Source organism: Neomonachus schauinslandi, chromosome 1, assembly GCF_002201575.2.
Source record: "Neomonachus schauinslandi chromosome 1, ASM220157v2, whole genome shotgun sequence".
Lineage (NCBI taxonomy): Eukaryota > Metazoa > Chordata > Mammalia > Carnivora > Phocidae > Neomonachus > Neomonachus schauinslandi.
This window is the reverse complement of record NC_058403.1, coordinates 176,336,732-176,351,444: the sequence shown is the minus strand read 5'-3', so window position 1 is coordinate 176,351,444 and position 14,713 is coordinate 176,336,732. Positions and strand designations below refer to the sequence as shown.

Below are 14,713 nucleotides of genomic sequence, written 5' to 3'. Positions count from 1 at the left end.
ACGGGGCACGGTCCGGCCGGGCCGCCAGACCGAAGCCGGCCGACCCGCTGCGGGCGGCGGGGCCCATGTGGCACGGGGCACGGACCCGGCGGGCGGGGGACCGACGGCCGGCCGGCCGGGGGGAGGGCAGAGCTGCAGCCGGGCACGGATTAGCGGTCTCTGGGGGTCGGGGAACGGAGGACCGGTCAGAGAGAGGGCTGGTTCTGCAGCCAGACGGGACGGAGGCCGGTGAGATGGACGGGCGGGTTCCGGAAAGATGGAGGGATGGACGGACGGACCAGTGGATGGAGTTTCAGACGCACATGGTGGGAGCGGAGGACGGGTGCATGGAAATACCAGCAGTCTGAAGGATGGGTGGGAAAACTGGCAGATGGTTGGAGGAGGATCGAGGGACGGAAGGGCAGATGGAAGCGCAGTTGGATGTGACAGAGAGATGGCAAGGGGAACCACTGGCCAAATGGATGAAGAGACTGGAATGTCCAAGAGTGCCCGAAGGGAGGGCCAGACAGACCCAAGCCAGGAACCACTGACTTGGGCATGCGTTTGTGATAGGTCAGTTTTGCATTCCTCACGGTGAGCACATTTCCTAACTCAGCTAATTTTAAGGGAACACAGCTCCCATCCCACCCTTTCCAGAGCCACCATATACCTATAGTAAGGGACCAAGTCTGGCCCAAAGTATGGCCAAGTTCAGAGGAAGGTTCACGAAGTCAGCCTAAGTCTCCAGACTTGCCCCAAAGCACCTGCAAAGAAGGAAACCAGGCACTCTTGAACACAGAACCCTCTGCTTTCTGAACTTCTGAAGGCACAGGGAACCCCTGTGGCCGTAAGATTCCTGGGTCCAAAGTAAGAGGAATCCTCCTGGCACAACTCCTTGGGGGCTATGAACGCATGTCGTAAGTGGCATGGGCATGAATGCCCTCTCGAAGCTTCAATTTTGGTTAGTCCCTCCCTGGCCTTTAACAGCTGTGGATGTAGAGTTCCATCTTCTCATAGATTTTCTACCTGGCCTAGCATATGTTCTGCTCTTAGCTTGAGCATTCACTGGGATGGACTAGAACAGGAGCTGTAAGACCAGATAGGTTCAGGGATTGTAAATGCCTATTATCAATCCCAAGATAGGTGCCTTCCCTAAAAGGTATTCAAGTTCAGATAAAATGACAAGCTAAATGAGACCAATGCTTTGTGATCCCTGCTTCAAACATAATCTGTATACAACATATGAGGCTGAAAGCAGTGACATATTTATAAAATCCTTCTGGCTCTGAGATCCTGGGGCTCCTTTTGGTTAGATGCAGGGTTTTTTGTTTAATTTTTCCTTTTATTTTTTCAAGAAACGGCATATATGGTATTGCTTAGGCTGTTCTGAGTGTATTAATTCATTTAATCCTCACAACAATCCAATGAGGAAGGTACTATTTTATGGATTTATCCATTTTATGGATGAGGAATGCAGAAGTTAAATTAATCCCAAGGTCACACAGCTAATAAGTGATAGAACCAGGATTTGAACACACGGATTCAGACTCCAGAGTCTAGGTTTTTAACTGCCAGGCTCTACTGCCTCTCTACCTGGAGAATGAACAGGTCTACATACTAAAAATAAGGCAGTGAATAGTAAGTCTCCCTCCCTCCCAAGGCTATCAATCTTCCTGCACAGAGGAAACGACTGTTAACAGTTTCCTTCCGGAAAAAATGCAAGTAGGCACATAAAAGCATATATCTAGATACAGAAATTGTATCCCTATCAATATCTTTTATAAGAGAAACAGAAGCATTTTATACCATTGCTGCACTTCCTTATCTACTTAACATTATATATTTGAAGATTTTTTTCCATATCAAAACATATACCTCTACTTGAAGGGCCGCAAAATAATCCATTGTAAAGAAATAATATAATTTAATTCACTAGCCCTCAAGGCTTCCGTGGTTTAGTCATTCTCTTTTATAAATAATGCTACCATAGCATTTTTATATTCAGTGTCTTTCTTCAGCTGCACAAGTTTACTTCAGAATAAGTTTGGAGAACTAGAATTTTGGTCGGCATTAAAAAATTTGACCCATATTGCTAAATTACTGTGCAAAGTGGTTAAATGAATTTATATATAACTGATTTAGAAATAAGGGTTGATTCTGAAGTTATGTTTATTAAGTGATATTTATCTTCATAAAATTCTAAGATAGGAAGGGACTTTTTGCTTTCTAATTAGATTAGACCTCGTCAAACTGTCTAGTCTAGCTTCTTCCTCTGTCCTTCAACAATACTGTCAACAACACAGGGTTATTTAAAAAAGTTTTATGTGCAGTTTCTAAAAGAGAGTAACCACCACATGATAAATTACTTTCAGAATTTAGAACAAGGAACAGTCTGGCAATTTTTCTTTATTGAATAACAATTATGTACCTCCCTCTCTTTTTGCTTTGGCTTCCAGGATGCTCAGAATTACATCTGATGCTTAATCAGAACACTGATGATAACCAATGAAGCAGCGTCACTATTTTTATATTAACCTACTCCTATTTTTATTTTAATGACCTAATTGCACATAGGCATCTTATACTGTGAAGCCCTCAGATCTATTTTGGAAGGAGATGATGTACAAAAGGATAAAAGTTAAATGACCTTAAGATTAATAAAACAGCCCAGGCAACATGGCTAGAATGAGAGGCAAGCAGAGAACAATGGGCCTAATTTTCATCCCCTTCCTGTTTGAAATGTGTAAGAGACTTAACTATTGTTACTGCTCTTCAGACTCATCCTTAGAAGATTAAAAAAAAAAAAAAATTGGGAAAATTCTCCTTCTCTTCTCCACTTTGCAACTGGACAGCAGGAATTAGAAATACAGGATAAAAAGGAAATGTGGAGATTATCTAAGCAAACCCCCCATTTTACCAATGAGGAAACTGAGGCCCAGACAGGTGAGGTGACTTACCTGAGGCCACAGTTCTGGGAAATGACAGAGGCAGGACTAGAATGTGAGTAGCTTGAGATCCAGGCCAACGTGCTCTCCCGCTGTGTAATGTGCACCTCAGACGACTTGGGGTAGCAGGAGGGAGGAAGAGAAGGTGACCCCACAGCCCCTAGCAAGGAAAACAACAAAAAGGACTTGAGGCACTCATAAATAATTAAGCAATTAGCTGCAGCAGCTACTCCCCTCCCCTCTAGGATCCAGTCGCCAAGGCAACTTGGGCAGGGTGCCTGCTGGTCGCCTAGTAACAATGTGCTCTGCTCCCTTGACATGCTCCCTAGGCATCAAAGGATTGGCGAGCTGGGAAGAGCCTTAGACGGGGGTCCCTATTCCAACACCTTCATTTTCCATATGGGGAAATGGAGGCTCAGAGAAGCCAAGTAACCTGCCCAAGGTCACACAGCTACTCAGAGGCACAGCTAGGCTCCATTTCCAGTTGCTTTCCATTGCACTAGGGCTGCCTTGGGGACGCCGAAGATGGAGGAGAGGAGATCTTTCCACAGTTGCTAGAAGAATGAGAAAGTAAGAGCGAGCCAGCCTGCAAGCAAGAGACAGAGACCTTGAGCTCTCATATGCAATTAGCAGGAGCTGGTAATCCCATCAGCCCAACTTCCATCATCACCATGGCAACATGGGTGAGGCGGGTACTGGTTGCCTAGGAACGAGTGGTCCTCTCTCTTCACTCTCATCCAGCTCCCTGGGAGTCACAGGAATAGTAGAATATTGGAGCTGGAAGGGAAGGCAGGGATCCTAACTCTGTCTCCTCCTTTGACTAATGAGGAAGCTGAGGTGTGGGGGCACTGTGCGAGGTCACACAGCCACATGGCTAGTTAGTGACAGGGACTCATTGTTAGCCGGCCAGTCTTTCTTGAATTCTCTCCATTTGCTGCCTCTGTCATAGCACTGTGGGATGGAAAACTTCACTCAGTAAAGTCAAAGCACAGGAGGGGAATGGCTGGCGGTCCCCTGGTGGCACTTCTACCACCTGTCTAAATGGCAGCACACGAGGCCCGCACACAGAGCCGACGAGAGGTACCATGCGTGGTAGCTAAATGCAGTGTCTCTCAAGTCAGCAAACCTGCGTAAAAACCCAGCAGCTCTCCCCAGACCCAGTAAGCTTCTTGTCCCTCTATGGCTCAGTCTTTACATCTGAGAAACGGGCATCTTGACATTCCCTGCCTCTTAAGTCATCATTAGGAGTAAATGAGAAAACATGCATGTCAAGTGCCTGGTGTATAGTAGAGGTGCACTAAATGTTAGGTCCTCATTTATTCTACATTCAATAAATATTTACTGTGTATCTGCTATACAAGTGCCACTATTCTAGGCTCTTGAAATTCATTAGTGAGCAATACAGACAAAAGAAATCCCTGGCTCAGTGAGCTTATTTTCCAGTGGAATGAATATATATATATGTGTGTGTGTGTGTGTGTGTGTATATATATATATATATGAATATATATATATATATGAATATATATATAAACACAAACACTTAAATATATATGTATATACATATATATGCATTACATATATATTTAAATGTTTGCTGAATGGGCGGAGGAACTCATTGCCAATATGCTATGTTTATGTTACCAGGCTCCTTCTCTAAGACTGAGAAATTTCCTGTTTACAGGGTGTGATGCTATAAATATGCAGGCCTGTCTTGTATGTGGGAACTCCCGGTTTCCTTTCTTTTAAAAGCTCAGAATAAAAAGGAAAGCAGTGGCCGCTAGATGGCAGACCTCAGTCTCTCTAGATTCAGGGGACAGTGAGGCCCAGGCCCTGCAGAAGCTTCCAGCAAAGGCAGGTGTGGCAGTGGTCAGTCCCAGGAGGGGCCCGGAGGAGGAGGGTAGGTTTGAAACACCTCTGGGGCACTGAGGGTGTCAGGGGAGGCTATAAGAGTTATTGCTTTAGTGAGACCGAACCCTGCTTTAACCAAGATCCTGCCAGGAGTAAGCTGTGTGACCTTGGTAAGTTATTAACCTTGCTGAATGCCAGATTCCTCACTCGGAACATGGAGATAACAAGAGCTCCCTCCATAGGCTGCTTTGAGGGATGTATGAGAAAACATGTTTATACACCTTGCAAGCCACACACAGGAAAAGCTCGACTCATGTTATTTGTCTAGAATCTAAAAGACCCCTGAGGGTCTAGTTCAGAGCTGCAAGTGCAAGGGAAAGGGCTAAGCGAAACACCATTTGTTGAGTATTTGCAATGAGGAGCCTGAAGTCCTCCCAACCACTGAGCCTGGAAAATGTGACATCAAGGTTCAGTGGACCCACCCTCCACATCTATATCCACCTATCAGCCACAGAGTCCTGGTTTTGCTCCTCCTGCAGCCCCTGCATTGGTCTTCCTCCTTTATTCCCACCAATAACACCGACTCCCAGTCCTCACATCCTGAGTTCCGGCCAATCGCGACATGCTTCTGACCAGGCTCCGTGCTTCCAGCCCTTGCCCCTCCAACCCGGTGCCAGACAGGAGTCTCAGCAGTTGTCTCCCAGCACCAATTCAATCATGCCTAACGTGCTTCGCCAGCTTCCTGTTGCTCTCACCATCTCTTTCTGGTTGCAAACAGGGCTCAGTATCTTCTGCACGCTTCCTGCCTTTCCAACCACATGGCTGCACTCTCCCCGGTTCCTTACAACTTCTCTGCAGCCTTGAGGCATCTACACAAGCTGTTTCCTCTGCTGAACCGCCCATCTCTGCTCTGCATGACTAGCTTCTTCTCCCACTCAGGCCTCCTGGGCAAGAGCTTCCCAACCATCCGGCTCCAGAGCAGGTCCTCATCCCCACTGATGATTTCCCTAACACGCGTCATAGCTGCACGGATCTACTGTCCATCTCCCACCCTAGAACATCCGGTCCAAGAGGACCAGGACCCTTGGTTTCCCTGGTACCCAGCCTAGGTCTGGCCACATGGATGGCATGCCCCCAACATTTGTGAAGGAAAAGAACTGGGTATACAACAGCTGTTGATTGAAAGAACAGTCAGTGAATTTTTTTCCCAATTTCTAGTCTTTCTCCTCTGCTAGTTTACCCTTTGGAGGATGGTATATTACTCTTCCTAAAAAGCACCTTTTCCCTGCTACTTTGCTCAACTTATATGGCTGCCTCTCTCCCACAAGCTGAAGTCTGAAATCTCCAGTCTAGCATTTGCAATCTTCCCACTCAACCCACCCTTCCAAATACATCTGGGGATGGCTTTCCTCCTCCTCCAGCAACAGCCCACCCCCTATCTGCCAAAGGAAAGTCTCTATACTCTGAACTCCGTTTACTCCAGTGGATTTTTTGTAACAGCTTTCCAACTTCCCCCTTTCCTCTATAAGAGAGCATTCCTCTCCTTTGTTCTCTGCACTTGCCAATGGTTTGGCCATAGCTTGCTTGTCCTGGGTTCCAATTCTCTGCTATTTCTGAATAAATAACTGGAGGTTTTATTTCTAAGGTTAACATAACCCACTCCTACTGCTGGCATTCAGATTGTTACTGAGGGTTGTCCCCATTACGTGCAACCCTGCAATCAATATACTCTGCAAATCACTGGCTCCCTCATAGATTAGTTATTAATGCTCCCCTGGCCTATCAATCAACCAAAGATGTGAGGATGCTCAGGTCAGAGAATGGACCTGAAAAGGAAGGCCAGCAGGCTTCAACTTGGTCTTTGGAAATTTTTTAAAGGGAGGAAGATATGGTCAGTAGAAGGGCAATGTGATCAGGGGAAATCCCCCGAATGTGTGTTTGAGCCCACACTTAACAGCTGTGTGATCTGAGACAAATCAATCAACCTCTCTTTTTCCTCAACTGAAAAATGAGTGTACTATTAATACCGGGTTCGCAGTGCTGCCTGGAGATGAGGCCCCGCATGAGCCATAAAATGCCACACAATTACTGGTTCTTGTTTCCTTATTACAATTCCTGGCAGAGATAACACTAGGCTACTTGAATACAGGTGTTCTCCTTTGCACTCTTCGGAGCTTTAGAGAAGAGTGTATAGGACCATCCATCCCTGTTTGTGTGAGACTGCCCTGATTTCAGTAACATGCATCCCAGAAAACCCCTCCTCAGTCCTGGGCAATCTGGAATGGTTGGTCATGCCAGGAGCGTGTCCACAGAGCACTTGGTGGCCTGCATCCATCCAGGAGGCCTCCAATCCCCCACTGCAAGGTAATCGTTGCTTACCAGCAGCAAGCTGGTTACTTCTTCATAGCTAAGAAATTCTTCAGGGATAAGATTTGATTTTGAGCTTTCACTTATGGCTCAGAAATCACTTAAGGGAATATTGTGCAAGCCTGTACTCTTGAGAAAGGGCACTGTGCCTTCCAAAGCTTTATTTTTAAGCTTAAATAATCACATCATATTATGGCATAAGAAATCATTATACAGAAAATATCAACTTACTGAGCAAAATATTAGGAGGTGATGAGTCACGTTACAAAATGACCACGTATACCTTATTTCTGGTATTAGTTTAAGCTCCTTGTGTGTGTGTAGGGGGCATGAGAGGTCACCTTTGCGTTCCTCACAGAGTATTTTAAGATTGCTCATGTAGTGAATATTCAATAAATATCTGGATAATGAATCCCTCTATGATTAAAACATTCATTAAAGTGAATATTAAAATATTTTATAAGTCATTTACTTCTTAGGAGCTGAGTCCTCTAAAATTTGAGAAGCTATTATCAGTTGATGGGCAATTAGAAAAGGAAAATAAAGCGAGTTTGGAATAAAGCCACATTATTTGTTTTCCAAAAAATAAAATTATAATTGCATAAAATTTTCAGAACTGCAACTACTGAGCAAAGTGCTACATTAGGAATCATGAAGATGCTTGCAAACAGAATTTTAGGCCAAAGAAATCTCTGTGGCTACTTAATCTCTTTCCTTTTACCAAGTGCTAGAATTGCATACTCCCAATACAGAAAGATAGTCATTTTTTTCCTTCTTTCCTGTTGGCTTTCATTTTTTACATATTATGCACATAATATTAAGTTGCATGTTATGGTATATCTTTAAAAGTTCCTTAGTATTGGGGCACCAGGCTGGTTCAGTTGGAAGAGCATGAGACTCTTGATCTCAGGATCGTGGCTTTGAGCCCAACGTTGGGTGTAGAGATTGCTTAAATAAATATAAAAATAAAGAAATAGGGGCACCTGGGTGGCTCACTCACTTAAGCATCTACCTTTGTCTCAGGTCATGATCCCAGGGTCCCAGAATCAAGCCCCACATGGGGCTTCCCACTCAGTGGGCTCCCTGCTCAGCGGGGAGTCTGCTTCTCCCTCTGCCCCTCCCTCCACCACTCAGGGTCCCTCTGGCTCGCTCTGTTCTCTCTCTCTCAAATAAAATAAAAATTTTTTTAAATGTGGCTTCTAATGGGGGTTATGATAAACTGGTACCCGACACACCACTGTGCACACGTGTTTTGGGTCACAAATATTTATCATCATTGAGCACGATCTTGGAGATAGCTAAGAATCACTTTTGCCCTTTCAAAACCTTCCAGGTCCCTCAGAACTAAACTGAATTATCCTACTTGGAGTTAACGCTCTATCATTCCTAAAATGCCCAAGGGTCATACTTTCTTGCCTCATGGACTAAAATATTTCCTATGACATTAAAACATCATATTGTCCATAAAATACACTACTATCTTTCTCATGTTTTGCACAAGCATAGTTAATGATGCAAATAATTTCCTATCTTTCATTCTGAGGGAAAATCATTAATAAAACCATACTCTTTGCAAGAAGCGAAATTCAGCACTAAGAGGGCACAGACCATCCATAAAGGCAAGACATAAGTTCGCAGTGAGGAAACAAGCCTAATGATTATAGTGTCCAGATGGAAATGAGTAACTGAATCATTCTCTGTCAAATCAAATAGCATCTTAATAAGTTGTTGCATCATCCTGTTGATTTAATTTAACTGGAAGATATCAGAAAATGAGTACAACCTGCAACAGTATCATTTCCTGGGCTCATTAGCATTTGGCCTGGGAACCCTCTCCTTTTGTTCTGAAGGTGGAGTTACCCCCCAAATGATCTTTGGGTTTCTTTCCTTCAAAAGCAGCCCAGGTTAAAAAGAGAAATACCCCCAAACTGGAATTAAATTATTGGAATTAAAAAACTGGAATCCCAGTGTTTGGCCAAATCTTTTATCAAAGAAAGAATTCAAACACTCCTTTTCCCAGGCAAGCTGGTAAGTACAAGTTGTCATGGAAACAGGATGTATTCAAATTATACGAGAAATGACGTTCTTCATCTAACTAGGTGTTCATCGCCTCTAAATGGGGAGAAATTGTTGTAGCTGAAATCCATTATATTTCTTTCAAATCTGCATTAAAAACAATCATTTCCTTTATTTTATATAGGAATACACAGACTCAAAACCTCACTCTCATGAAAGGGAGAATTAAAATTACTTGCAAAGGAACTGGTGCGTAAATAAAAAGACATAAAATGAAAATGAATCCCATGATATAAATCTACTGACGCATAGTGAAGGGGTGGGAGAATGGAAATATAATACATCCTTCACCTGCAATGGGACATATTTTTCTTCAGTAGCATTAGTGACTATTTTTTATAGAATGATCTAGGCCAGAATAGTTTTCTAGAAGTTAGAGTGGTTTGCTACTAGGTGTATCGTTACTGCTGCTGATTAGAGCAGAGGCCCTTGTTAATCTACACATGCCTATGGAAGACACAGAAGAAAGGCAATGCTGTGCTGAACAGGTATTTCCCACTACTTAACAAGGCAATTATTAAGAAACACATAGCATAAGCTAATTTTGCAGGGAGGGATTTACAGCATGGAAGCCCCATGAGGCCACAGTTGTACCTAAGAGGCAGCCTGAAATTCTTTTGGTAGTCCTGGGGAAACCTTTTAATTTTTTTCAGGTGAAGATAATTTCTCTACTTCCCTCAAAAAAGAGAAAACAGATTTTTTATTTTTGCAGCCTAGAATGCTGAAGTGTCAAGAAAACCCTTATAGCACTGAAGACAATAATAATTCAAATTAAAATGCCAACAGCTCCAAAATAAACAAAGAACTCTTAAAATTCAACAAGAAGAAAATGAACGGACTAATTTTAAAATGGGCAATGATCTGAACAGACAGCTCACCAAAGAAAATATACAGATGGCAAATAAGCATATGAAAAGATGCTTCACATCATCTGTCATTAGGAAGCTGAAAATTAAAACAATGAGATTCCATATACACCTATTAGAATGACCAAAATCCAAAACACTGACAACAGCAAATGCTGATGAGGATGTGGAGCAATAGAAACTCTAATCACACTAGTGGGAATGCAAAATGGTACAGCCACTTTGGAGGACAGTTTGGCAGTTTCCTATAAAACTAAACATACGCTTACCATACAATCCAGCAATACGGCTACCTGGTATTTACTCAAAGTAGTTGAAAACGTGTTCATACAAAAGTATGCACCCAGACATTTATGGCAGCTTTATTCACAATTGCCAAAATATGGAAGCAACCAAGATGTCCTTCAGTAGGTGAGTGGGTAAATGGAAATGGTATGTCCGTTAATTGGAATTGTATTCAGTGATAAAAAAGAAATGGATTATCAAGCCATGAAAAGACACGAGGAAGCTTAAATGAATATTACTAAGTGAAAGAAGTCGATCTGAAAAGGCCCTATACCATATCAGTCAAAATATGTGATACTCTGGAAATGGCAAACCTATGGAGAGAGTAAAAGGATGAGGGGTTGCCAAGGGTTAGGGGAAGGGAGAATGAACAGATAAAGCAAAGGGGATTTTTTAGGGCAGTGAAACTGTTTTGTATGATACTATCATGGTGGACACATGTCATCATACATCTGTTGAAACCCACAGAAGGTAAAGACCAAGAGTGAACCCTAATGTAAACTATGGATTTTGGGTGATAATGATGTTTCAATGTAGATTCATTGATTATAACAAATGTACAAATCTAGTGAGGGGTTTTGATAGTGGGGGAAGTTGTGCATGTGCACGTTTAAGGAAAATCTCTATACTTTCTGCTTGATTTTGCTGTGAATCTAAAGTGCTTTAAAAATAAAGGCTATTAAAAAAAATACCAACAATGACAACAGGTAACATTTCATGAGTGTTTAACTATGTTCCACATTTACTTACCTATTCCACATATCAGTCCTGTAAGTAGGTATGATTATCATCCCCATTTTATACATTGGAGGCTCTCCAAGGGTTGAATAACATTCCCATAATTACACAGCAAGAAGTATGGAGTTCAAACCAAAGTCAGCCTGGTTCCAAGTCTGTGCTCCTACATTTGCAAACTTACCTCTAGAGGACAAGTTTCACCTCCCTGCAGTTATCCCTCTAACATGAAAAACGAGATGGGCCTTTGACTTAGGGAAGTTTTCAAATTATGCCCCCAAATGTTTAAAACTAGAACACTGTAGAAAAGGGCCTGTGTATCTGGTGTACAAAGCATATGTACACCTATTAAAAAACAATATGGAATCTGGTAAGCAGTGGAGTTGAACTACAAATTAACAGCAGTTAAGCATTTGCCATAAGGTTGGTTGAATCATCTGCTTTGGGAGAGGGGCTGTTTAAGAGATGTAAACCCACAGATCTAAGAGAATCTCCGTGAACTCCAGACACAATATCATAAAGAAAATTACACTGAGGCAGAGCATAATCAAATTGCTCAATACCAGGAAAAAAAAAAAAAAGGACCCATTATGAACAGAAAAACAAAAATATTCGAGGAGATTTTCCATAGGAAATAATAAAAGCAAGAAGATAGGGGAGCAATCTCCTTAAAGTACTGAAAGAAAAAAATGTCAACCTAGAATTCTAGAGGCAGTGAAATATCTCTTCTGAAACAATGGAAAAGAATTCTGCCTCCAGAAAGATGGAGTCAACATGCTTTTCCCAATTCCTTGTACTTGGTACAGTGAAAAATCCTGAACACTACCTATAAGCTAAACAGAAGAGAACTCTAAAAGGTGGCAAGAAGGTGGCATACCGGCTAGGAACCTTGGCACCCAAGGAACAACATTGTGCTCTGTGCCGTGGGTTTTCTTTGCACCTCACATACCCCAGACTTGGAGCTGGACAAGCTAGCATCCTCGAAATGCCAATGAGCAGAGGCAGAAAAGCCCAAGAAAAATTGGCTTTCTCTCTAGCCAAAGGATAAGAAAAGCAGCAGCCTACCAAGAAAGAAAACTTTTAGACGAGAATTGCTGTACACCAGCTAAACACCACAGAACAACTATGACCCCACCTCCTACCCAAGTCATCAAGGCCAACACGGGAGTGTAGGCAGCTATTGTCATGGGGGGGGGGGTAGATTAAACAAAGAAACAATGACAAGAACAACAACAAAAAAACCCCCTCATGATCCAATAATATGCTATCTATAAAAAAACTCACTTCAAACATACAATATGGGTAGGATGAAAGGAAAAGGATAGAAAAAGATATATCATGTAGACATTAATCTAAAAAAAGTTAAGAGTGGTTATATTAATATCTGTTATAATTAATATCCGGTTATATTAATATCCGACTTCAAAGCAAAGTTTACTAGAGACAAACAAAGATATTATGTAATGATGAACAAATCAACTCAAGAAGACATAATGACCCCAATATGTGTGCACCAAACAACAGAGCCTCAAAATACAACAAAGCAAACCCTGAGAGAGGGGAAAAGAGATGGGCAGTTACAGTTCAGAACTTAAACAACCCACTTTCAGCAACTGATAGAAATACTAGGCAGAAAATCAGCAAGAAAGAAAGGTTCCGGAAGAAATGAATAACGAAGTTTAGCCAACAGTACATAACTGACATATACTGCACTTTAGCAGAATACACATTTATTTTTTAAATGCTCCTGGAACATTCATCAATGTAGATTACATCCTGGATATAATACAAACCTCAACAAATTTAAAAGAAACCACTAATAGAAAGACAACAGGAAAATTTCCAAACACATGAAAACTAACAGTATACATATAAATAATCCATTGGCTAAAGAGAAATCTCAAAGAAAATTTAAATATACATACAACTGAATGAAAATGAAAATACAACATATTAAAATATGTCAGATGCAGCTAAAACACCGCTGACAGGAAATTTTACAGTGTGAAATGCTTACGTTACAAAAGAAGAAAAGTCTGACATCAGTAACATAAATTCCTACGTTAATAAACTAAAAGGAGAAGGGCAAAGTAAACTAAATCAAGAAGGAGGAAGGGGAAAAAATAGCAAGAATCAAAAAAATTTAAGATGTTTACACACATTCAAAAGCTGAAAGTATCCATCACCAGTAGACCCATGCTACAAAGAAGGTCACATGAAGTTCTTCAAGAAAAAGAAAAATGATACCAGAAGGGAATTTATATCTACAGAAAGGAGTAAAGAGTACTGGAAATGGTAATCACATGGGTAAATATATGGAAATTTTCCTTACATTTAAAATCTCTTTAAAAGACAATGGACTGTCAAAACAAAAATAATGAGAAGATAGTATGAGGTTTAAAATACAAATAAAAGAAAAATATGTGACACTAGCACAAAGTTTGGGAGAAATGAAAGTACACTATTTGTAAGTTTGTACACTAGATGTGAAGAGGCACATCACCTGAAGATAGATTGTGGTGAGTCAACGATTACACTATAAACCCTAAATAAAGCACTGAAATAACAGAGCAAAAGATTATAGCTAATAATCCAAAAAAAGAGACAAAAAAGGAATCATAAGAAACATCTAATTAATCCAAAAGTAGGTATAAAAACAGGGAGAAGGGAACAAAGAGCAAGTAAGACAAGTAAAAAACAAAAAGCAAGATGATAGATTTTAATCTTATCACATTAATATTCACATTAAATGTAAATAGTCTAAATATCCTAATTAAAAGTTAGGGATTGTCAGATCAAGACCTACCAATAATACTCCCTACCAGAAATACACTTTAAATATAAAGACAGAAATAGGTGAAAAGTAAAAGGATTAGAATGTTTTCCTTTCTGCAGGTAGTATACGAAAACTTTCAATTTAACAAATATTTACTGAGGGCACCTGGGTGGCTCAGTTGGTTAAGCGACTGCCTTCGGCTCAGGTCATGATCCTGGAGTCCCTGGATCGAGTCCCGCATCGGGCTCCCTGCTCAGCAGGGAGCCTGCTTCTGCCTCTGACCCTCCCCCCTCTCATGTGCTCTCTCTCTCTCATTCTCTCTGTCTCAAATAAATAAATAAAATCTTTAAAACAAAAACAAAAACAAAAACAAACAAAAAAACACAAATATTTACTGAGCACCTACTATGAACCAAGAATATACAAGAAAACTGTTAAGAGAACAAAAGAATTGTAAGAATTCATTCAAAACCACACACCTGAGGACATGCGAAAACACAGGTGCACATCTTAAATCCCAGATTTAGACTGTAAGCAAAACTGTAAGTTACCTTGATCCTTAGCTTGATTTTATGAACATATCCTACCATAAAATAATTTTTAAAAATAAAAAAATAAGAGTAGAAAAGATATACTGTGCTACTTCTAATCAAAAGAAAACTGGAGATGCTATATTAATATCACCCTAGGAGAATTTTAAACCAAAGAATATTATGAGGAATGAAGAAGATCAATTAATTATATAAAAGAGTCAATTCACCAAGACGACATAACAATTCTAAACATCTTCACTCCTGACAACACAGCTCTAAAATACATTTAAAAAAACTGTT

The 14,713-nt window shown here is 41.1% G+C and overlaps 1 protein-coding gene across 1 annotated transcript in view; it reads right to left on the bottom strand.

Moving 5' to 3' along the window:
• EIF4E3 (eukaryotic translation initiation factor 4E family member 3) overlaps window positions 1-3,153 on the bottom strand; it is a 40,031-nt gene extending 36,878 nt beyond the window's left edge. The window contains exon 1 of the mRNA XM_021695070.1: window positions 2,937-3,153. The gene's annotated coding sequence lies outside the window, so the exon portion shown is untranslated. The remainder of the gene's footprint in view (window positions 1-2,936) is intronic.
• Window positions 3,154-14,713: the final 11,560 nt, after the last annotated feature.